The sequence below is a fragment of the Hypanus sabinus genome, chromosome 2, assembly GCF_030144855.1.
Source record: "Hypanus sabinus isolate sHypSab1 chromosome 2, sHypSab1.hap1, whole genome shotgun sequence".
NCBI classification, from domain to species: Eukaryota; Metazoa; Chordata; class Chondrichthyes; order Myliobatiformes; family Dasyatidae; genus Hypanus; species Hypanus sabinus.
Window position 1 is genome coordinate 156,431,088 of NC_082707.1, and position 24,414 is coordinate 156,455,501.

A 24,414-nucleotide genomic window follows, 5' to 3' on the forward strand; every position below is an offset into this window, starting at 1 on the left:
AGAGGGGGGTGAATTTGTGGATCTTGTTACCACAGGCAGCTGTGGAGGCCAGGTTGTTGGGTGTATTTAAGGCAGAGCTTGATATGTTCTTGATTGGACATGGCATCAAAGGTTACGGGGAGAAGACTGGGCAGTGGGGCTGAGGAGGGGATAAAAAAGTATCAGCCATGATTGAATGGAGGAGCCAACATGATGGGCCAAATGGTCTAATTGTGCTCCTAGGTCTTATGGTCTTTATAAGGATTTGATTTTGGTGAACATTCTCCAAAGCAAGTTTATCTTTTCTTAAATATGGAGACTAAACCTGCTTACAGTTATCTTAGTGTGGTGTCAACACTGGACCTGAAAAATTGTATCAATTTATCAATAACCTTTCCCATTGGTGAACTTTCATTGGAATTGGGAAAAGTTGGAGATGAAAAGAGTTTTAAGATGTAGATGAGGGGTGAGGTTGGAGGGAGAGAGACTAGATATTAGCAGTGGTGATGGAGACGGGTGAAAGCAGATAGTAAAGATATTAGTTGATAACAAAAAGACAGTCAGGTCAGTAATCTAATAGGACAGTGCAAACTTCCGCTGATTTCCTTGGTCTGTCTTCCCTGTTATTTCCTCAAAGAATCCCAACAGATCTGTCAGGCAAGATTTTTCCCTTAAGGAAACCAAGCTGACTTTGGCCTATTTTATCACATACCTCCAAGAACCCTGAAATCTGATCCTTAATAATGAACTCCAACATCTTCCCGACCACTGATGTCAGACTACCTGGCCTACAATTTCCTCTTTTCTGCTCCCCTGCCGGATTTCCTAATTTGCAAGCTGTGATGCCTGTGCTCCAAATTCAGCTTGCACAGGCAGTAGTTAGTCTCATTTACCAAGATTTTCCCAGCACCACACTAGAAGTAAGAACATGACCCAACAGCAAGTGGATGAAGATCTGTCTTTATACATCACTTAGAGTTAGGCTATCAAGGTACACAATTGAGAATGATTGCTTTTTGCACAATGGATAGTAGAAATATGGACCTCTCTCCCTTGGGTGGCTGTATCAATTGAGAGTCAATTTAAAATTTTAAAGCTGGGGTCATTGGAAAATGGTCTGTAAACGGTATCATAGTTATGGATCAAAGACAAAAGTTGACAGAGATCTGACTTAATCTCTGTAATCTTCTCCACCTCTGTAAATATTTACAATCCTTCTGTTCGTCAAATTCTTCCATCTTTGCATCTCCAGATTTATTCTGTACATCTTTAGCAACGTGTTTTCAGCTGCTTGGACTCCTAAGCTCTAGAACTCCCTCCCTAAACCTTTACAACTAATTCCTTCTCCTCTTTCTCATCAGTGGTCCTCATTGAAACTGACCTCTGACTAAAACCTTTGGTCGTTTGTCCTGTCCGTTCATTCTGTGGTTCAGTGACAATAATGCTCTTTGGAAATACTACTATAGTGAATGTGCTACTTAAGTGCAAATTATATTGTGATTTTCAACGGTGTGGGAGGCGAAATGGCTTGTATACTAGAAGATTATTTGTCATTTTGTTCCTTTATTTCTATGTTTAGAGAGCTTGTAAACTCAGCACAGTGTGCATCTGGAAATCTAAGCAATTAGAACTTGCATTTAGCTGATATATTCTCCATCTAGTAGCACCACCTACCCCTCAGAGCCTGGGGAATATGAAGGAACATTGACAACCAAAGTCTATGCACAAGCAAGTGTGTTTAACAAACAAATGCTGCACAGCTCACCCAGTCAATACATTACTTCTACTTTCAGACAGATCTATTCCACTCAGTGGCACATTGATTTACAGGGGGTACCATGGAAAATTCACAATCACCATTTCAGTCCAATGCCTTGTTATTTTTTTTCTTGATACCATTTAGCCATATTCTGGGCTATTTGACTGGTTGACGCTTTTTCCCAGCAGAAGCTGCATGAAACAGTTCAAACTCATTATACAAATAATTAAGGGAGGAGTCACAGATGTTACATATTGTATGACATTACAGTGTCCAAGGTTAGAGGTGGTTACACATAATCCTCCCATGATATTTTGCAATTAAAAATAATTAGCACATAATTTAAGACATTGAATCCTGATTATAATGATGATGGGCTTTAATATATAAATGTGGCTCAGTTTTCACATTTTCCATTACCAACAGGATTCTGTCACTGTATAAGATGTTTAATGTTACACCCTGGATAATGGATTAATCAATCTAAGTATGTTTAATGTAATTGATTTAGATATTCTCAAATTATTGACATAGATCATGGTATTGCAGCATATCAAGAAAATTATTGGACTGGTATCGAAAAGTTTGGACTTCTGATTCAAAGAGGTAAATTCAAGTCCTGCCATGACAACAGGGGCACTTAAATTCAAATATACATTTTTTAATTAAACTATTTAATTGTCCAACTACTGGATAAATACCTGTTTCAATAATATATTTTCAGAAAGGGTATTTGCCATTCTTACAAAGCCTGTTCTTCTGTGACTTCAAAATCCTGAAAGATTCTCAATTGCTGTATAAAATGTCTCAGCAGACTGCTCAACTCTGAGAAGAATTAAAGATAAACAATAAATTTTGACCTCTCCAGCAATATCTATTTCACGTCGACAAATTCAGAAATGTACGTTGGTTTATGTAGAGTGCCTAGTATGAAGGCTGCAGAGCCTTGCAGACACAGGCAGTTCTATCATGGCCGCAAGCCATCCCACCACAGAAGACATCTTCAAACACGGCACCTCAAGAAGGGGGCATCATTATTGACACTCACCACCAAGGACGTGCCAGCTTCTCACTTCTACCTTCAGAGAGGAGGTACAGGAGCCTGAGGACACATTCTTAATGCTTTAGGAACAGCTCTGCCATAAGATTTGATGATCACTACTTCACTATTCACCTTTTGGACTATTTATTTATCTATCCATCTGTCTATCTATTGTAACTTACTGTATTTTAACGTATAGCTCTGTAATGCTGTCAGAAATCTGCTGCTGGATAAGGTGGATGTGGAGAGCATGTTGCCTATGCTGGGGGCATCCAGAACTAGAGGGCACACCCTCAAAACTGAAGGGCGACCTTGTTAGAATAGAGGTAAGGAGGAATTTTTTAGCCAGAGAGTAGTGAATCTGTGGAATGCACTGCTGCAAACTGTGGTGGAGGCCAAGTCCGTGTGTATACTTAGGGCAGAAGTTGATAGTTTCCTGATCAGTCGGCATCAAAGGATATGGTAAGAAGGTCAGTGTAGGGATTGAGTGGGATCCAAGATCAGACATGATGGAATGATGGAGCAAACCCGATGGACTGAATGGTCTAATTCTTCTCCTATGCCTTATGGTCTAAAACAACAAATTTCACGACATATGTCAGTGATAATAAACAAGATTCTGACTCTGTTTGTTGCCAAGATATGTAGACAAGATTTGTCATACTTGGTTAGGCATTAATTGGAAGAATAAACACAGCCACACAGAAACTTTACTAATTGGTATTGGCTATTTGAGAACATCTACATGATATTTCTGCTGTACGTAAATAACATATATCTAACATATCTGATCTGATGCCTTCTCCGGTTTATGTACATGCAGATTGATTGAAGGATTTCAAGTGTTTTATTTTTCTAGCCCTATTAGCAGAAACACTGATCAATCAAATGAAACAAAATTTTAACCTGCTTCCATACTTAAAGGTGCATTTCTAGTGCTTCCCGACATACTTGAAAGCCACATGAGATCACAAATGGTAACTGAAGAGGATGAATGTTGATTCAATCCTGCAAAAATATTGTAACAAACCCTCCGAGTATGTACAGCTGCCTTCTTACCTGTTGGTGGCAGAAGATTTGTTCATAATCATTCTGAATATGGACAAGTTCCAAATCACATCAGGATAGAGCTATTGATTCACAGTATTGAAACAAGCTTTTGGCCCATTAACTCTGACTGGCCTTTTACATCTATTGCATTTTATACTGTTCATGTTCCCATCAAAACCCACCCCCCAGCCCCAGGTTCTAGCACCAGGGGCAATTTAGAAATGAGCATACAGAAGGAAACCAGAAAATCCAGACTAAGTCCTCATGGTCACAGGGAGGATGTGCCATCTCGAGACTGACAGCACCAGAGGTTGGGGTTGAGGACAGATCGCTGGACCAGAGAGGCAACACTTACAGGTGTCACTTTAAACCTTGGATTGGTCCTTGGGGAATGGCCAACGTGAGAGCATTTAGAACAGCCTGCCCTGTAGAAAGCAGTCGTAGGACAGCAGAGTTGGAAAGCACGGAAGCTGTATCTGTAAAGCAGGAGCCACAGCCCAAGGCTGTACATCCTTGTGAGAGGATATCTAGTGTGTCGTTCCCAGTATCGGCAAACATCTTTCCTGCTTATTACAACACAGGAGGCAATTCTGCTCATGGGATCTATGCCAGTCACAGGAGAACAAGGCCCATACATCTCAGTCCCCCTAATGGCGTGGGCCTGCATCATCTTCCTTGGCAGCCATAATGTTTCCCCTGTGATTATTTGCATCACCTACCTTCGCTGAAGTAATTCACCGCAGCCAATTACCTCACCTGCACATGCTTGTAAAGCATCCTTCATTCATAGGAAAGTGTGCAAATCCTCACAGGCAGCACCCAAGGTCAAGATCAGCCCAGGTCGCTGGGGTTGTGAGCAAGCAGTACTACTTGCTGCACTGCAGCGTCAATGTCACAGTACAGAAGGTGATGACCCTTACCACCGTTAGCTTCTGAACTTCCGGATCTGGATTTGTGGAATAAAATTCTGTTGCTTCGGCTGCTGTGCATTGCCTCTTGGATGTCGAGTTTTGCAGTTATGAACTGTATTTGCTCTTAATGTTGGCTTAATCCACAGAGTGTGGAGGAAAGGTTTTCTCAGAAGTTATATTCAGTAGTCTCTGCAGCCATGAGCAGACACTGGTGAGGATATGGCAGGTTTTACAATTTTGCAGACCCTTCATCTTTTGGATGCCTGCTTGTTTAGCAATGTCCTTTAGCATTCCATGCCATCTTTGGTAGTTTCACCAATCTGCTCACTGTGTTGTCCATTTAAATTGCTTAACCAAAGTGCATTCAATGTCCTCCTTTGTCCTTCTAGCTTCTTTCAAATAAAGTTAACCATGAAGGAATACTGACCTGCCACTTGATGAGTGGGTATTAGTGATGGAAAGCATGAGTTTTCCTTATACTCATTATCCTGAAGCCAGGAATTTCAACTGACAGTAATTAGTTAAGCCTCCTTCACCCTGGTACTCTCATCTTTGGTAACTGAATCCCTCTCATCTTCTATCATGCCTTGCTAAAGTGGTCCAGCATAGTCCTGAGTCCTTGAGATGCTCAGGAAGGTCTGTTAGGGACCTGGAGGTCACCAGTCAAAGTTATCAGTTCAGCTGTTCGAGACTGGGACCTCCTACCTCAGAGTCAAGCAAACATTGAAATCTTGAATAGACTGCCATGTGGTACAGTAACACTCAAAATGGGTCCTTGGAGCAAAAGAGCCTCTTTGATGAGTTTGAAAAGCAATGGAAAACTGACCAATCTGCTTGACTTCTCACGATTCTCGGAGGATAATGTCTATATCTGGAAGAATTGCAGATTTCGGTAGCTCAAGAACAACCAGCAACAGGAAAAACATTTCAGGATGTGCTTCAGCAGATTTTGCCCAGTCCAGATCCAATGATTCCTTGGAGAATAGTGTGTGTAACGGATCTACTCTGCTTCAGTGCAGCTTTGAAACTGCACGTCGATGCACTGCACACCTTTTGTAGCAACAAGATACTAGTTTATAATTGGAAACCGTTAAAAAAATACCCCTCTGCATTTGGCGAGTTGTAAGTAAACTGCCTGTAGTGGTAATTTGAAGCATTCTTGTTTTAGAATAAAGCAGTTCTTAATAATTTCGAGTACTTTAGTCAAAAGGCAGAATCCCAAGAATTGACTCTTTTCTTTATGATGTTCATAACAAAAGCAACTGAAAATGCAAGGTATGAAGCGGTGTCTTTTTGTGTTCTAAGCTGCTGGCATATGTCGTGTCAAAGGTGCAAAAGAAGGGAATGAAGGGATTTTGCTTCCTTTACTCGATTTTTTCTTAAACTGGGGAAAATGAACATTCAGCCAGAATGCTGATCAGTGATCTGCTTTGGGGTCTGAGTCATGAAAAGGCCACGAGCAAAAGATCCTGCCTTCAGCTGTCACCAGTGCGCCGTTCCTACGTTTACACAGATGTAGACCTCAGATCTAGGCTGCTGACGGAGAAGGTGAAGAGTGCCATGCTACATATCTCTCTCTCCCTTCTCTCTCTCTCTCTCTCTCTCTCTCTCTCTCTCTCTCTCTCCCTTCTCTCTCTCTCTCCCTCTCTCCCTCTCTCTGTCTCTCGCTTTCACTTTCTCTCGCTCACACTCTCTCTCTCTCTCTCTCTCTCTCTCTCTCTCTCTCTCTCTTTCTTTCTCTCTCCCTTGCTGTTGTCCCAATCATTTTCCTTTAGGCAGCAAAAGGCTCATAGGTGACTGCTGTATTAGCAATCAGCGTAAAAGTTCAAACACTTAGCAGGGCATTAGTTTTTGTTATTATTCATGTCTTGTTAATTTGAGCAGAAACAATCATCGCGTTAAGTGGTCCTTTTCCCACAGAAATGAATGGCAGCCTCTGTAGAGCGACAGCAGTTCCAAACACTTGTGCCACTGACTCTTTGTGAGTCACCAGGACAAAACAAGGGCCTCATTCCAGCTTTCTGTCTTCCTAATTTTTATTTGCGCAGGGCAAAAAATAAAATCCAATATTTCTCGCCCCATGCTGTGATGGGTGTAAAGCAGTATACATTCCAGACTGCAGCACTGACAACTCCTCCTGTGGAGGCCCTGCAACTCATGTCTCAATTTATTTGCGTGCTTCAAAATCACCTGGGTAAAGAGCACAGGCATCTTTCATTGCTTTCATCATCCTGGTTGACAGCATCTGGGCAATGACTTACATACAACCGGCGGGCTATGACTTACCCAATGTTAATCGAGTTGACCAGTTCCTATACGTTAAAAAATATCTAACTATTACTGCTCATTGATTTAATTCATTATCGGATCATTTTCCTTTCTATTTTGTGGAAATTTTTGGCAGTAGCAATGCAAAGCAGCTAAAAACCTTCCTGGAGATAAAAATGCTTTTCAGCTATTCCAGTAATTTTGTCTTAAAGGGGAGTGGTCTCCTCTTTGAATATTGATTGATATTTTGTATGGTAAAGCGGTGTTTCGTTAAACTGCATATCACGCAGGTAGTTCCGGCGAAAGGCATGCAGAAAATGTGCGTTAGCAGTGACAAATGCTAGGTGCTAATTTACATAAACAACTGGATATATTGCTTCTGGCCTGATTTTCAGACTTCCAATATTGCTTCTGGTTTGGGGTGTGGTTACTTCTCAGTTAATTGTTCACAAATATTGCTCAGGTTCATGGCATGGAACATATATTGTACTTTTCCTAGTACTAAAAGGAATGTTCAAGCAATGCAGTCTTACTAAGGTTTTTATGTACTGTTTTATTCGCATTTTCAGTACTCTGGGATGGTCTAGGCAATATGGATGCAGGGAGAGTCTGTGGAATGACACACATCATGACGCAATGTGAAGCTCTTGCCATTGCTCTAGCTGTGATGCATATGGTGTTTGTATCTGAGAAAAAAAATCTAGCAGTGGCTCAGTGGAGGCATAAAACAATCAAGTGGTTTTTTTTCTTCCAGAATCTGCTGCTGTCCCTGTAAACTAGAGACATGGTCAATTTTCTTTGCCCCTCTAATCCTTTTACGTTGAAATCCTATGTATAGATTTGAATAATTACCTCCAGGGTGACACAAACTTCTGACAAAATTTGCATTGGTGCTGTTCTCTGTGCAGCTGATAACCTTTCATGTGTGTGGAGTAGAATATATGTACAAACAGAGAGGTCTGAGTGAGATTTCATTAAACATTATTTCAATGGACGTCACCCTGCCACATGCTAGCATTTCATTCGAACAACTAAAACAAAATGCACAATCAAAAATACCCCATTTACCTCACTGAACACTCCATTTTGTTTCAGCTGCTGGCAGTAATTTCTGCTCTTTAAACCCACTGCTTAATCTTATTTTTGAGAATGACTGACGTGTAAAATTCCCTAACATATTCATCAGTCCAGCTGACTGGACTTACTTGATTACGGACGCGCCCTGTTCCTAGTCTAAAAATAAGTGAGGACATATTCTGTGCTTTTACTCCCGGAATGAGGAATGTTGAAGTGTAAGGGTTGGTTAGGGCAGTGTAGGGAGTGAGTGCTAAGCGGGGGGAAAGGCTAGCGAAGCACAGAGAAATAACACAAGTGAGTCATCCAAAGGTCTCACAACTCGATGGACTAATGAGAATATTTGAGTCGTAATGCTCTTATTTTTACTTTATCAATGGCCAGTATCTGCCCCTATTCGTAATAAAACCTGTGGTACTTCTATCTACATCCTGTCATCTAACTCATGTACATAAGAATACCAAGGCTCGGTATTCTGGTGTCTGTTTTGATAGCCCACCAAGGTCCCTGTAACGGAAGAAGCTGAAGTAATTTTTTTTCAGGTTTCGCATTTTCCTTTGATTACTGCAAACAGCTATTGGCTCTATACAAGGCTGTCTTGTGGGGTATCAAATTTTAATACTGCTCAATTTCAGCAGAAATCAAGTGGATTTGTAGCCACTAAGCATTAAAGACCTGGCAAGTTTCAAAAAGATTTTTAAAGGGACAGAAGGTGAGAGAAAGAGAGAGAGAAAGAAGGAGTCACAAAAAATGCGGCTGAAGTGCTGAAAAGTTATGAAAATAAAAGATGGACTGTTGATAGAAAGAGGTCCATTCTGCAGAACTCTTTGGATTCTTGTAAACAAGCAAAAGTCAAATGTTGGGTCACTTTGACATTTCCCCTTTCTGACTTGCTGTACTTAAAGTAACACAGGAGATTTTCTGGGGACTGGATTCCAAGAGAAAATGGAAAGAGAAACATCAATGTTTTGGGTAAATGACCTTTCAAGATGGAACTAAATGGATGAGCAAGGCAGAAGAGGAAACTGAAGTCCTGCTGGAGAAAAAAAAACAAACTTCAAATTAGGCATTCCTGGAAGAGAAGCAGTAATGGACTGGAAAGATTAACTTTCTGTCTCTGCGGACACTGCCTGAACTGCTGAATATTTCTAGCACTTTCTGTGTTTTTATTTCCAGTTTCTAACATTTTCAGCTTTTTAAACATGTTTCATATACATCTGTAGCTTTTCAGTTTCAATACATAGGATAATTTGTTTAAAATATCAAAACACACTTTGCAATAGTACTGCAATTGACTGAAAATTAAAGTTGCCTCCAGAAAAGCCATAAACTGAGAATGCTAACATAATATTGTTATTGCACGATTAAAGGAGAAATCACAAATTGTACATTCTTTTGAAGATGCTCTACTTTCTGAGTGACCTGATACAGCAGCAGCTGTGGATTTAAAAAGTCCAATGTCAATTTTATTTTTTTAAAAAGCACATGTAATTTTTACTTCAACATGTGATTCTTTGAAGAAAATGTCCAGGAAAGGCTGTTCAAAACCTATCTGCTGAATTATTGCCAGGAATCCCATTAATTTATACAGCCCCGACAATATCTTACCAAAACACAACTACATGGTTATCTAATAAATGGAACAGCAACTAAATCAGCTTGAATAACTATGAAAATCATTGATGTAAGGTAACCATTTTTGTAATATTTTTGCTACTTTTAAATGTCTTATGTTCTATTTTCTGAACAGATGTGTTTAATTCCATGTACTGACCTGGAGTACAATGGTGATTACATTCAATGCATTGTCAATTGATTTGTTAGCCTCACAGTTTCTCCTTTATTTGAATTATCCATTTCTTAAGAATGTCTGAACATGTATTTGATCTCACTAATAGGATTTTACATTTCCTTGTAAAGTAGGACATCTTTTCAACTTTTTTATTATTGCTTGTTCATTAGCACATATGCCGATAGGCAATTTTGCAAAAAAAAATAGGTTAAAAGTAACAAAATTATGGCCATGAAGCTCACAGTAATTTAAAGTATCATGATTCATTAATGTTACAGATTTAAAAGAGCAAAGGCTGAAATGAGATTGGATTAGGTATATCTTTGTACACATTTGTTCTAAGTACCCTAAAGGATTTTGTACTAAGTTGCAGAGTATATTATGTAAATTTGAATGCATCTTTTAGTGCCTTGCAGGCTTGATGAGGTAATGATTTTTAAATGCGACTGATTAAACTATCAAGTACCCAGAGCCTAAAGATTTGACCTTTCTGCTTTATAATGATAATTTGCAATGATGAAGGCAAAACAATATGAGTTTCATTTGAAATAATCCTGAGCATGAAATGCAGACTAGACTTATTTTTAACAGGCCAGTATTATTTACTTGAATTGAGAATGACAGTAACAAATTCAGTATTTGTAAATGTAATATTGCAGCTAACTGGGTTTTTCTGAACTGAAACTCACAGAACAAATGTAATTCATGAAACATAATAAACTATAAAAACTTATTTAAAGACAAAGCATTAGTACATATAAACAACTGGACAAGTAATGTTTAAAATAAAAATCTGAAAGGGCGCTACCCACATTCTGGGCAGCAACCGATGTAAATGTAAGGCAATGCACTTGCCAGTGGCTCAACTGTTTCAACCTTTCTACTTAACTGAGCATGTGAGCTTTCTAATTGACAAGGAAACACGCAACTGCTGTTCACAGCTTCTGGCTGCAGGAGACCAGCAGATGAATTGAGGAACAGATTCTTCTGTCTAAATGTGTATAAATATTGATTATTTTTCCTAGATGATTTGCGTACTCTGCATGTGAAGTTCCTTGAAAATACACCAGGAAATCAGCAAAATGGGTTACACACGCTTATTGCTTCTGGGTCATATAGCTGTTGATTGGAATGGAAAGATAAAGCCTTTGCATTATGCAATAAGAATATTATAACAGAAGTAAGGCTTGGTTTTTAGACTGAAGATAACCCTCATAATGTACGCCTTTACTTATTTATTTACTGACTATTACGCCTTTGGCGGTGTTCAGGGCAGCAATGAAGGTTCCAGGTGCTCATTTCATACCGTTACACTCAGATATAGAAGGATTCTCCATTGCTGTTTCCTTAACAGTTTTGTTTGACCTGTCAGGGTTGTTAGCCCTGAGCTGAACCCCCAAACCTGGAGGACTGGAGACTCTTAGTCTGGCATCTACCCTTTGACCTGTTTGACATGGGTAATCCTACCAAGAGCCAAAGCATAAGGCTCTGACTCCAGCCAGCAAAGCTCTCCAGGTCATTGAGGCACGCAAGCCTCCAAACCACGACAAGGTTGTGGTCCTCATGGAGGAATGTACCTGTACCTCTGTAATCAGAATCTTTTTGTGTGTGTGCAAATTTTGACAGTCTTCCTTTGCTGAAAAGGGAATGCTCTTCCATGTTTGACTATTTTCTTGCTCTGCCAATTAGTTTCAAAAGTTTGGCAACTACATTTTTGCAGATAAACCTATTTAGTAGGGGGAATGAATTTGGAATCAGGAATGTTAGAAAACGAGTCAATGCTGACATGTTTGCAGTAACACCTTTTATCTTTTTCAGCCAGCTGCTAGGTCATCCTGCTGAGATAAATGGTGAGGAAAGCACACGGCCAGCTGTGGAGGGAGCAAGAAGGAACAAAACTTTGTTGCATAGGTGAAGCTGAGTTTGCTGACAGGAACATGAAAGTGATAGGTGATACTGTGTTCAGCAAAAGACAGTCAGCTGCCATTCACCAAGGCCACAGAGCAAGACAAAACAGGACATTGTGGATGAAATGAGAACTGACAAGAGATCTAGATCTTTACCCAATAATTTTCAAAAGCCCAGCAGTAATGGGATACATTCTTCTCGTGAAGCAGCAATAAATGGAATGAAGTATATTGACTGCAGTTGTACTCATTGGAAAAAAGACTAAATTTAATACTATTAAATAACATATTTTAAGATGATGGACACATCGAAATGCTTTAAAAATGTAAACAAGCAAATTTTCCTTAAATTGTGTTTTAATCCACATCCGTGGGATCCGTTGGAATCCGTGGGGTGAGAAATGACAATGAAAATCTCCTAAAAAAGATGTTCATGTACTTGAGAATAGACATTGAGTTAATAAGAGGGAATTGAGAGGGAAGTTCTTTCTGAAGTGTTATTCATCTATACTATGAAGAATTTTTATCTACATAATGCTGGGGATGTGACAAACCTAAAGAAGTGTATTATACCATGTGTTTGTCCACCTCATCTGTGAGCCCTGTGTCCATAGATAGGTCTCCTTCAGAATTAAGCACCATGGGTACTCTGGGGCATCCCAAAGACTTTCTAGCATCTACAAGGCACCAGTCAGAATTTTGATACAATACTCTTCTCTCATTCAGGTAAGTGCAACTTCAACAGCTCCCAATAAATTGACACTAATGTAGGGTTTAAACCCAAAAGATCTTATGCCTCCTCTAAAACTAAGTAGTCTGGATAACTGGCCCCCCTATCCTTCACCCCAGATGTTTATTCCCTCCATGGTTTCTGCACAGAAGCCGCAATGGGCACAATTTATAAAATGCACTGGGCTAATTTGTGTAGCTACTCTGACAACACATCCCAAACCTCAAAGGAAGACGAAGTCAGCATTGCTTTAAGGTACATCAAATTACACACCAACCTGACTTGGAAATATATCACCAGTCCTTCAATGGTGCTAGGTCTGAATCTTAGAACCATCAACCTAGACCAGAGTAAAAATGAGATAAACCAAAAACTAATGATTAGGGACATCTTTTTGTAGTCTTTTAAAAGGTTGCTTGAAGAAGAAAAAAGCAAATGAGCTGAGTTTGGGAGGCTCGAGGTTCCAGACAAGGTTGCATTGGAGCAGAAGACAGACATCCCAACAATCTGCGCTAACTTCCACATTGCAGACACAGGAGGAATCAGAGAGCTTAGTGATGTATTTATTCAAAGGGAACAGCATGATAGCTGTCAAAGTTTAAACATATATTTGCATTGAAAGCTTAGGCTATTCTGCTTAGTTAAGCTCACAAGAACATATCCAGTGATAATCTGTTTTAAGCAATGACTGATTGGTATTTTGTGCTTTACACAAGACTCTTTGCTCAATAAGTGTATTTTTAAGATCATCGCCTGCCAACTTCTAACCATGTGGATTGGAAGAAAAATTGGTTTGCATATGAACTACATCTTTCTGGTAACATGGTTCTCAAATCCCACACTCTTCATATTTTTGTAGTTAGTTAACATAAAGACTTTATTCCATTATATAAAATATTGTGAGAAAATATCAGTGGAGGTACTTCAACTGAAAAAAATGAGGTCAGCTTGGTGCCTAAGCATTGATAGAATAGTGTAAATCTTACTCTATGTTGCTTCCTAAGGTTGTCATAGCTGGGGTAGTAGTGGGCATAAGCTCCCACTAAAGTGCGTCATAAACAGCTTCTCAAGTCAAGTCAAGTCACTTTTATTGTCATTTCAACTATAACTGCTGGTACAGTACATAGTAAAAATGAGACAACGTTTTTCAGGACCATGGTGTTACATGACACAGTACAAAAACTAGACTGATCTACGTAAACAAAAACAACACAGAGAAAGCTACACTAGACTACAGACCTACACAGGACTGCATAAAGTGCACAAGAACAGTGCAGGCATTACAATAAATAATAAACAGGACAATAGGGCAGTAAGGTGTCAGTCCAGGCTCTGGGTATTTAGGAGTCTGATAGCTTGGGGGAAGAAACTGTTACATAGTCTGGTCGTGAGAGCCCGAATGCTTCGAAGCCTTTTCCCAGTTGGCAGGAGGGAGAAGAGATTGTATGAGGGGTGCGTGTGGTCCTTCAAAATGCTGTTTCCTTTGCGGATGCAGCGTGTAGTGTAAATGTCCGTGATGGCGGGAAGAGAGACCCTGATGATCTACTCAGCTGACCTCACTATCCGCTGCAGGGTCTTGCGATCCGGGATGGTGCAATTTCTGAACCAGGCAGTGATGCAGCTGCTCAGGATGCTCTCAATAAAACCCCTATAGAATGTGATGAGGATGGGGGTGGGAGATGGACTTCTCAGCCTTTGCAAAAAGTAGAGATGCTGCTGGGTCTTCTTTGCTCTGTAGCTGGTGTTGAGGGACCAGGTGAGATTCTCCGTCAGGTGAACACCAAGAAATTTGGTGCTGTTTACGATCTCTACCGAGGAGCCGTCGATGTTCAGTGGGGAGTGGTCGCTCCGTGCCCTCCTGAAGTCAACAACCATCTCTTTTGTTTCGTTCACATTAAGAGACAGGTCATTGGCTCTGCACCAGTCTGTTAGCTGCTGCACATCCTCTCTGTAAGCTGACTCGTCATTCTTGCTGATGAGACCCACCATGGTCGTGTCATTGGCGAACTTGATGATGTGCTTCGAGCTGTGTGTTGCAGCACAGTCGTGGGTCAGCAGAGTGAACAGCAGTGGACTGAGCACATAGCCCTGGGGGGCCCCCGTGCTCAGTGTGATGGTGTTGGAGATGCTACTCCCGATCCGGACTGACTGAGGTCTCCCAGTCAGGAAGTGTAGGATCTAGTTGCAGAGGGAGGTGTTCAGGCCCAGTAGGCTCAACTTTTCAGTTTCTGAGGGAAGATTGTGTTAAATGCTGAACTGAAGTCTATGAACAGCATCCGAACGTATGTGTCTTTTTTGTCTAGGTGGGTTAGGGCCAGGTGGAGGGTGGTGGCAATGGTATCTGTTGTCAAGTCCAGCTCTTAGCCTTCATGTATGGCTTCGCTACTAGGCTTAGCGGAACTGTTTCCACTGACAAGAGAAGGGGCAAAGGCAGATCACTTGCTTCGGGCAGGTGGGGCTCGTCAGCCTTGGACAGCAGCCCACCTAAGAGAAGGAAAATTTTGATTTTAAATTCCAGCTGCCTTGCGGCCATACCCACCCATGGGAGTAAACACCAAGGAAGAAATCCAGAGCCGAGGTCCCTAAGGCAGTTTGATGTAGTTTACAACTTCACTCTGGCAGTCTCTGTGATGACACTGGTGCCAAGCTGTATCGGCATTTGCCCTTCCATTGGACTGTATCAGTGACGTGGAGAGGGGGAACTTGCTGCATGGGCAACAGCCGGTCCTTCAAATCTTTCCACCCAGGCTTGTGCCCTGGATAGGTCACAGTCCAGCAGAGGCACAAACCCGTGTTCCCCTGGGATTGATGGCTGCCTGCTATAAATGTATGTAACAAAGAATTAGACAATATTAATATAACTGTTGACAAAGATTAACTGCTACTACAGTGCTGTTTCACCAAATAGATAGGATTGTCATTCTGGAGATTTATTTCAGAATTATTATGTGAGAAATTTCACATACCTTCACGTTTGATTTCAAAGTAGCAGAAAAATCTGCAATTGATTGACTAAAGGCTGATTGTTGGACAGATGGAATTTTGGGACTAAGATTTTCATGAGGTAACTTTGTCAAACACTATAGATCTAAAAAGGGAAATTGATTAAATGTGCAGATCTGTCATTATCTAATTTAGTGGACTACTTTTATTCCAGATGTCTCTGAACTCAACTTTTCTTGAAAGTTTTGTCATCTTTCCTGACTGTCCCTTTGTGAGGATTTTGTGTTCTCTGATAATATTTATTTGTATCCATACATTGGAACATTCTATACATTGAGAATACTACATCGGTGACAATTATTTCTGAGTTCCCTGTTCTTCTTTCTTATATTGGATCTCATTGCTCACCTTTCCATGCTCAGGGTATGGATTTATATTTTGCCATTTGGTTTGGTTATTAAACCCTGTGAAGAGACAAAACCCCTTCTCAGTTTCACAACTGATACGCAGGCAGGTCCTCAGAAAGATTTCTTGGGAGCATTCAGGGTATAAGAATTGGTTGCCAACTGTTTGGGTGAAAAAGACCCAGTGACCTTTGTCAAGGTCAAAATTAAAACTGTTGTTCCAGCTAAAAGAGGAACACTACATGTGAAACTTAATGGACATGTTACTGGTCTAGCATTTTGTGGCTCGAACTGTTCATCTGGGCGCTAGAGTTCAAATACCACTAAAGACAGTTAGGAAATTGAATTTCAGTACTTTAGTAGCTCTGACACAGCAATCTGGAATCAGCAATAGTAATTATAAAATTATTGCAATATAATTGCAATAATATATTGCAATATGGCACCAGGGCAGGATTCTCAATATTCCTGGATTTCAGTGCTTTAAAAGGGATAGAGAGTAGAGAGGGGGAAAAAAGGGGAGGAGGGGTGGCATTACTGGTCAGGGATAGACAGCTGACCACAGAAAGGACAGCTGCAGAAAGGGTGGGTAATGTAGCAGGATCCTCTTTTGAGTCAGTACGGGTGGAAGTCAGGAACAGGAAGGGAGCAATTACTCTACTGGGGGTATTCTATAGGCCCCCCTGGTAGCAGCAGAGATACCGAGGAGCAGATTGGGAGGCAGATTTTGGAAAGGTGCAAAAATAACAGGGTTGTTATCATGGGTAACTTTAGCTTCCCTAATATCGATTGGCACTTGATTAGTTCCAAGGGTTTAGATGGGGCAGAGTTTGTTAAGTGTGTCCAGGATGGATTCCTGTCACAATATGTTGACAGGCCGACTAGGGGGAATGCCACACTAGATCTAGTATTAGGTAATGAACCGGGTCAGGTCACAGATCTGTCAGTGGGTGAACATCTGGGGGACAGTGATCACTGCTCCCTGGCCTTTAGCATTATCATGGAAAAAGATAGAATCAGAGAGGACAGGAAAATTTTTAATTGGGGAAGGGCAAATTATGAGGCTATAAGGCTAGAACTTGCAGGTGTGAATTGGGATGATGTTTTTGCAGGGAAATGTACTATGGACATGTGGTCGATGTTTAAAGATCTCTTGCAGGATGTTAGGGATAAATCTGTCCCAGTGAGGAAGATAAAGAATGGTAGGGTGAAGGAACCATGGGTGACAAGTGAAGTGGGAAATCTAGTCAGGTGGAAGAAGGCAGCGTACATGAGGTTTAGGAAGCAAAGATTAGATGGGTCTATCAAGGAATATAGGATAGCAAGCAGGGAGCTTAAGAAGGGGCTGAGAAGAGCAAGAAGGGGACATGAGAAGGCCTTGGCGAGTAGGGTAAAGGAAAACCCCAAGGCATTCTTCAGTTATGTGAAGAACAAAAGGATGACAGTAGTGAAGGTAGGACCGATTAGAGATAAAAGTGGGAAGATGTGCCTGGAGGCTGTGGAAGTGAGCGAGGTTCTCAATGAATACTTCTCTAAAGTATTCACCAATGAGAGGGAACTTGATGATGGTGAGGACAATATGAATGAGGTTGATGTTTTGGAGCATGTTGATATTAAGGGAGAGGAGGTGTTGGAATTGTTAAAATACATTAGGATGGATAAGTCCCCGGGGCCTGATGGAATATTCCCCAGGCTGCTCCACGAGGCGAGGGAAGAGATTGCTGAGCCTCTGGCAAGGATCTTATGTCCTCGTTGTCCACAGGAATGGTACCGGAGGATTGGAGGGAGGAGAATATTGTCCCCTTGTTCAAAAAAGATAGTAAGGATAAATCAGGTAATTATAGACCAGTGAGCCTTACGTCTGTGGTGGGAAAGCTGTTGGAAAAGATTCTTAGAGATAGGATCTATGGGCATTCAGAGAATCATGGCCTGATCAGGGACAGTCAGCATGGGTGAATTTTTGTGAAGTCAGCAATTTTTGTGAAGGGCAGATCATGCCTAACAAGCCTGATAGAGTTCTTTGAGGAGGTGACCAGGCATATAGATGAGGGTAGTGCAATGAATGTGATCTACATGGATTTTAGTAAGGTATTTGGCACACGATAGACTTATTCAGAAAGTCAGAAGGCATGGGATCCAGGGAGGTTTGGCCAGGTGGATTCAGAATTGGCTTGCCTGCAGAAGGCAGAGGATCATGGTGGAGGGAGTACATTCAGATTGGAGGGTTTTGACTTGTGGTGTCCCACAAGGATCGGTTCTGGGATCTCTACTTCTTGTGATTTTTATTAATGACCTGGATGAGGGGGTAGAAGGGTGGTTTGGCAAGTGTGCAGACAACACAAAGGTTGGTGGTGTTGTAGATAGTGTAGAGGATTGTCGAAGATTGCAAAGAGACATTGATAGGATGCAGAAGTGGGCTGAGAAGTGACAGATGGAGTTCAACCCGGAGAAGTGTGAGGTGGTACACTTTGGAAGGACAAACTCCAAGGCAGAGTACAAAGGAAATGGCAGGATACTTGGTAGTGTGGAGGAGCAGAGGGATGTGTGGGTACATGTCCATAGATCCCTGAAAGTTGCCTCCCAGGTAGATAGGGTAGTTAAGAAAGCTTATGGGATGTTAGCTTTCATAAATCGAGGGATAGAGTTTAAGAGATGTGATGTAATGATGCAGCTCTATAAAACTCTAGTTAGGCCACACTTGGAGTACTGTGTCCAGTTCTGGTCGCCTCAGTACAGGAAGGATGTGGAAGTATTGGAAAGGGTACAGAGGAGATTTACCAGGATGCTACCTGGTTTAGATTATGATCAGAGATTAAGGGAGCTAGGGCTTTACTCTTTGGAGAGAAGGAGGATGAGAGGAGACATGATAGAGGTGTACAAGATATTAAGAGGAATAGATAGAGTGGACAGCCAGTGCCTCTTCCCCAGGGCACCACTGCTCGGTACAAGAGGACATGGCTTTAAGGTAAGGGGAGGGAAGTTCAAGGGGGATACTAGAGGAAGATTTTTCACTCAGAGAATGGTTGGTGCGTGGAATGCATTGCCTGAGTCAGTGTTGGAGACAGATACACCAGTGAAGTTTAAGAAACTACTGGACAGGTATATGGAGGAATTTAAGGTGGGGGAGTTATATGGGAGGCAGGGTTTGAGGGTCGGCACAAGGTTGTGGGCCGAAGGGCCAGTAATGTGCTGTACTATTCTATATTCTATGTAAACTTGCAGTTAAGTACCTTCAACGAAGGAAATCTACTGTGTGAGGCCTGCACACAACTCCAGAGCCACCAATATGATTGAGCAACAGGATTAAAATCTCAGGTAGAAGGCCTTCTCCAGAAATAGGAAGGACTGTATCTCAGTTCTGATAAAGGATCTCAAATCTGAAAAGTTAACTGTTTCTCTTTCTACAGATGCTACCCGACCTGTTGCATGTTTTGAATGTTTTGAAAGAAAACAGTGAAAGAAAGCTGGGTGGTTGGGGCAGGGGAGAAGCACAAGGTAGTAGTTGATAGGTGAAATTGGGAGAAGGGGAAGGTAAAGAGCTGGGAAGTCAATTGATGAAAAAATAAAGGGCTGGAGAAAGGGAATGTGATAGGAGAGGAAGAAAGAGAAGGGGAAGGAGCACCAAAGGAAGGTAATAGGCAGATAAGGTGAGAGAGGAGAATGAGAATGGGGAATGGTGAAGGGATGGGGGGAGGTGGCCCGAACTTCAAGAAATTGATGTTCTTGCCATTGGGTTGGAGGCTACCCTGACAGAATATAGGGTGTTGCTCCTCCAACCTGAGGGTGGCCTCATCGCAGCAGGAGAGGAGGCCATGGACTGACATATGGGAATGGGAGGTAGAATTAAAGTGGGTGGCCACCGGGAGATTCCGCTTTTTCTGGCAGATGGAGTGTGGGTGCTTGGTGAGACAGTCTCCTAGTCTGGCAGCTCTTTCAGCATGGCACTCTTTTAGACAATCATCGGCCTTTTGAAGCAGCATGAGTAACATTTCTGTAGGGAAAATTGTAATAAATTCCGTTCTGCTATTTCAGAGCATGAATAGTCCTTCATAGGGAAATGTTCAATTGTCATGCTGTAGGCCTGGATTCTCACCTGCTTGAGCGTGCACATCACAAAGTCCTGCCAGCAAATCTCTTACTGTTATATCTGCTAAGATCCCGATTTGCAGAGTTTGTGTAACTTTACACCTTGTGCTCCTAATGAATAAAGTGTACAGTACGGACTCAAGCAGAACATTTACTCATGAATCTCTTGCTGGACCAGACAGTTAACCCTGGAAATGCTGCAGATTTTTGGAACTCCTGACTGTGCCCCAGCTTGGATTCATTCTTTCAGCTCTAGAAAATGAAGTTCCTATCCTGATCATCCTAACTTTTCTTACTTTGCTACAGTTCTCCATTTCTTTCTTGACAAAAATCCTGACCAGTTTCCCTCCACCATCACCCTCCTCTGTCTGGTGGAACTGGTCCTCACCCTCAACAATTTCTTCTTCGGTTCCTCCCAGTTGCTCCAAACTCAAGTTGTAGTCATGGTCATCTGCATGGGACCCAGCTATGCCTGCCTTTTCAGTGGCTATGTGGAACAGTCAATGTTCCAAGCCTTCTCTGTTATAGCTTCCCAACCCCTTCTGCGCTACATTGATGATTGCACTGGTGCTGATCCATGCATCCATGCTGAGTCCATCAATTTCATCAATTTTGTCTCCATCTTCCATCCTGCTCTTAAATCTACTTGGTCCATTTCTGATACCACTCCTCTAACTTTTCACGATCTCCCTGTCTTCATCTCTGGAAACAAACTGTCTACCAATATCTTTTTATATATCTACTGGTTACCATAGCTATCTTGACTATACCTCTTTCCGGCCTCTCTCCTTTAAAAATGCTGTTCCCTTTCCTCAGTTCCATTATCTCTGGCACATCTGTTCTCAGGACGAAGCTTTCCTTCCCAGGACGTCAGAGGTGATCTCCTTCTTCCATGAAATGGAGTTTCCCTTCCTCCACAATTAATACTGTCCTCACTTGCATCGCCTCCATTTTCCAGACATCCGTGCTCACCCTACCTGCCCCCCACCCGCCTTAACAGGAATAGAATTCCTCTTATCCTCAGCTACGACCCCGTGATCCTCCACATCCACATATCATTCTTCACAACTTCTGCCATCTCCTATGGGATCCTGGCACCAAACACATCCTCACTTCCCCCTCTCCACTCTCCACTTTCTGCAGGGATCACTCCATCCATTCATCCCTCCCCACTGATCTCCTTCCTGGCAAGTATCTCCGCCAGTGACAAAAGTGCTACACCTGCCCATTTATCTCTTCCCTCACTTCCATTCAGGGCCTCAAACAGTCCTCCTAGGTAAGGCAAAATTTCACCTGCAAATCTGTTGGGACTGACTATTGTATCCGGTGCTCCCGATGTGGCCTCCTCTACATTGCTGAGACCCAACGTAAATTAGAGACTGCTCTGTCAAATACCTTTGCTTCATCTGTAATGAGCAGAATTTCCTAATCGTCAATCATTTTAATTCCTTTACCCATTCCCATTTGGATGGAGCAAAACACCTCATATTCTGTCTAATCTCCAACCTGCATCAATTTCTTCTTCCGGTATTTATTTCCCTCCCCCTCCTTCTGCAACTCACTACTGTCCTCTTACCTCTTCTCTCCTCACCTGCCTATCACCTCCCCCGGTGCCCCTCCTCCTTCCCTTTCTCCCATGGTTCCCCTTCCTCTTCTATCCGATTCCTTCCTCTCCAGCCCTTTGCCAGTTTCACCTATCACCACCCAGACTTTCTTCTGTCTCATCCCCGCCACCCACCTGGGTTTACCTATCACCTTTTAACTTGTCCTCCTTCCCCTACACCCCCCCACTTATATCCTGTCATCTTTCCCCATACTTTCCAGTCCTGATGGAGGGTCTCAGGCTGAAATGCCAACTAAATTTCCATAGATGTTGCCTGACCTGTGGAGTTCTTCCAGCATTTTGTGTGTTGCCCTGGATTTCCAGCATCTGCGGAACCCTCTCTGTTTCAATTTTGCTCAGTGTTGGCAGTTCTGTTTTCACTTCTAGCCTCCATGCATCCTTTGTTTCTCAATCTCTATCTCCTTCTTTCTCACCGTTCGTTACTCTTTCAAATAATATCTTTGTACCCTTCAGCAGAAGAGCAGTTCTTCCAGGGTCTCTCACTCAGGTGAGGAGAAGGTAGCTGCAATGTTCTTCCAAGCTAATGAAATGAACTGCACAATGTCTATATGCTTCCACCTCATGCACATTCATGTGCCTATCTAAGGGCCTCTTGAATACCTCTATCACAGTTGCCTCCATTGCCTCTTCAAGCAGTGCATCCCAGATACACATCACTCTCAGTGTGAGCAAACTTGCCTTGAACTCACCCCTCTACCTTAAATGCAAGCCATTCAATATCATGTTTTCAATACTGTTTCTTGCACTGAAGAGATTTTGTTGCACTTCAAGGATAGAAAAAGGTGATGGTTGATCTGCCGCACAAAAACATTATTCACCGATTAAAATGTAGTCATAGGTCATGGAACCCTTTCACCAATGGTCTAGAGGCTGAGGCTGGTAATGCAAGATCTGATCTGCAGCATTGATGTCAAACTAAAATGGGGTTATCAGTCTTCTGCATTTCAACAGGCATCTGATTTTCCATCTGCATTGTAAATATTGGACTGTATGGAACTGGATTTAGAGAGCCCTTGGAAGGTACTCTTGTTCATTGAATTAATGGGACATCACATTTTCACTGAACTGCCAATGCAGTGAAGGTGAAATCAGTCATCACAATGCAAATGTTTTACCTGAGCTTGCACGTCATGAAGGAAATGAGCCCACATAAAGGCCCGATGCCATCGCTAACTCTTGGGACTTCAGCATTTACTTTCCTTCCATTATTTGAACTGCTGACTGAACTGGCATACACTAATATTACAGGCCTTCAAAATGTTTTTAGTTCAAGTGCAATCTGTACTGTAAGGTAAATTGCTTTAAGTTCTACCTAAGTTGCATTGACAACATTAGCTAATTTTCTCTCACTATCTTTAAGGAATCAGAGAGCTTTCATGAGAAAATGGGCAGCAAGATTGTAATAAATTACATCATTCCCTGATACGTAAAAACAAAGATTTTGGGTCATGCTGGGATCACGGCAAATTATAATAATAATGTAAGCCAGTGAAATTACATTGATTCACTATGTAAAGATAAAATGCTTATGTTAATCAGTTTGCACTAAATACTCCATATACTAGCCTTTGAGCTACTGACATACACTAAGCTATAATTTAATTGCAACAAAACAGCATCAGTGATAGTGATGACTGCATTACACCTTGGAATTCTAAATCACTTTATCAATACAGATGAACTGATGTCAGTAAAAGTAAAATTAAATGAGATTTGTAAGAAAATTAAAATTCTCATGTTTCTGACCTAAAAATGAATTAGTCATGAATAATTACTGTTGTAAAAATGTTTAAAGTTGTACAAATTCTATGACAGTAATTGTTTTTCTCCTTGCATTTTCTGAACATTAATTGCTCAGAAAACAATGCTCGTTATTGCCAAATTAGCTTCTTAATTCTTGTTAGCACAAACGGTTCCTAAGAAGTCAGCTTTGCCCCTCTGGTGGATCTCTCATCTCATGGTTAGAAGGTTGTGGGTTGAAGTCTAGTTCTGAGGTCTTAAGGGGAAAATCTACATTTGTTTTCTTGCATAACATAGAGGGAATACTGCACCATTAATCAAGATATTGCACCAATGCCTTCCCTCTCAGAGGAATGTAAAAATAAAAATAATGACGTTAGTCCTGGCCATTACCAAAATACCAATTTTACCAAAATTGGTAATAATAAATACCAAAATACCATTACCATTTACCTCAACAACACTGAAAATCTGGTTATAATTATTTTGTATCTGTAGAACCTTTATTTGGAGAAATTAGCCTAGAATTGTACATTATAACATTTGCAGTTTTCTTCTGTGGCTATACAGCATCTCAGAGCATTCTTGAGGTTATGAAATACATGCAATTATTTCTTTATTTTGCATAATTTGTTCATTTCACAAAGCCTACAGCAAACCAAACAATCCATTGACAGTGGTGAGGCTGCATCCAAATGGCTCAGTTTCCTTGTTCCAGAACCTTTTGTAACTCTTCAAACTTTGTTGTGTGATTCTATTCAAAACTCGTGCAGATTGTATTTCATTAAAGAATTCCCACCATCAACTCTATTCAAAGACAACAAGGGTATTTTTTTCACAGCATGTAAGCATTAGTTGTCAGGTAACATATAATTGAATATTCATGTATGAGTGAAATGTAGGGACTGTAGGTCTCAAATTACTGGGATTAGAAGAATATAGAACATGATCACTGAAAATAAATCCGAAGGCCCGAGTACAGTATTGAATATTTATGATGGCAACTCATTTGGTCAGAAAGATATTGCAAGGGAAATTTATTTATAAACTCAACTAAATATTTTGCAGCAGTTTGTTGAAAATGTTTAGGGTAGAGAATCACACC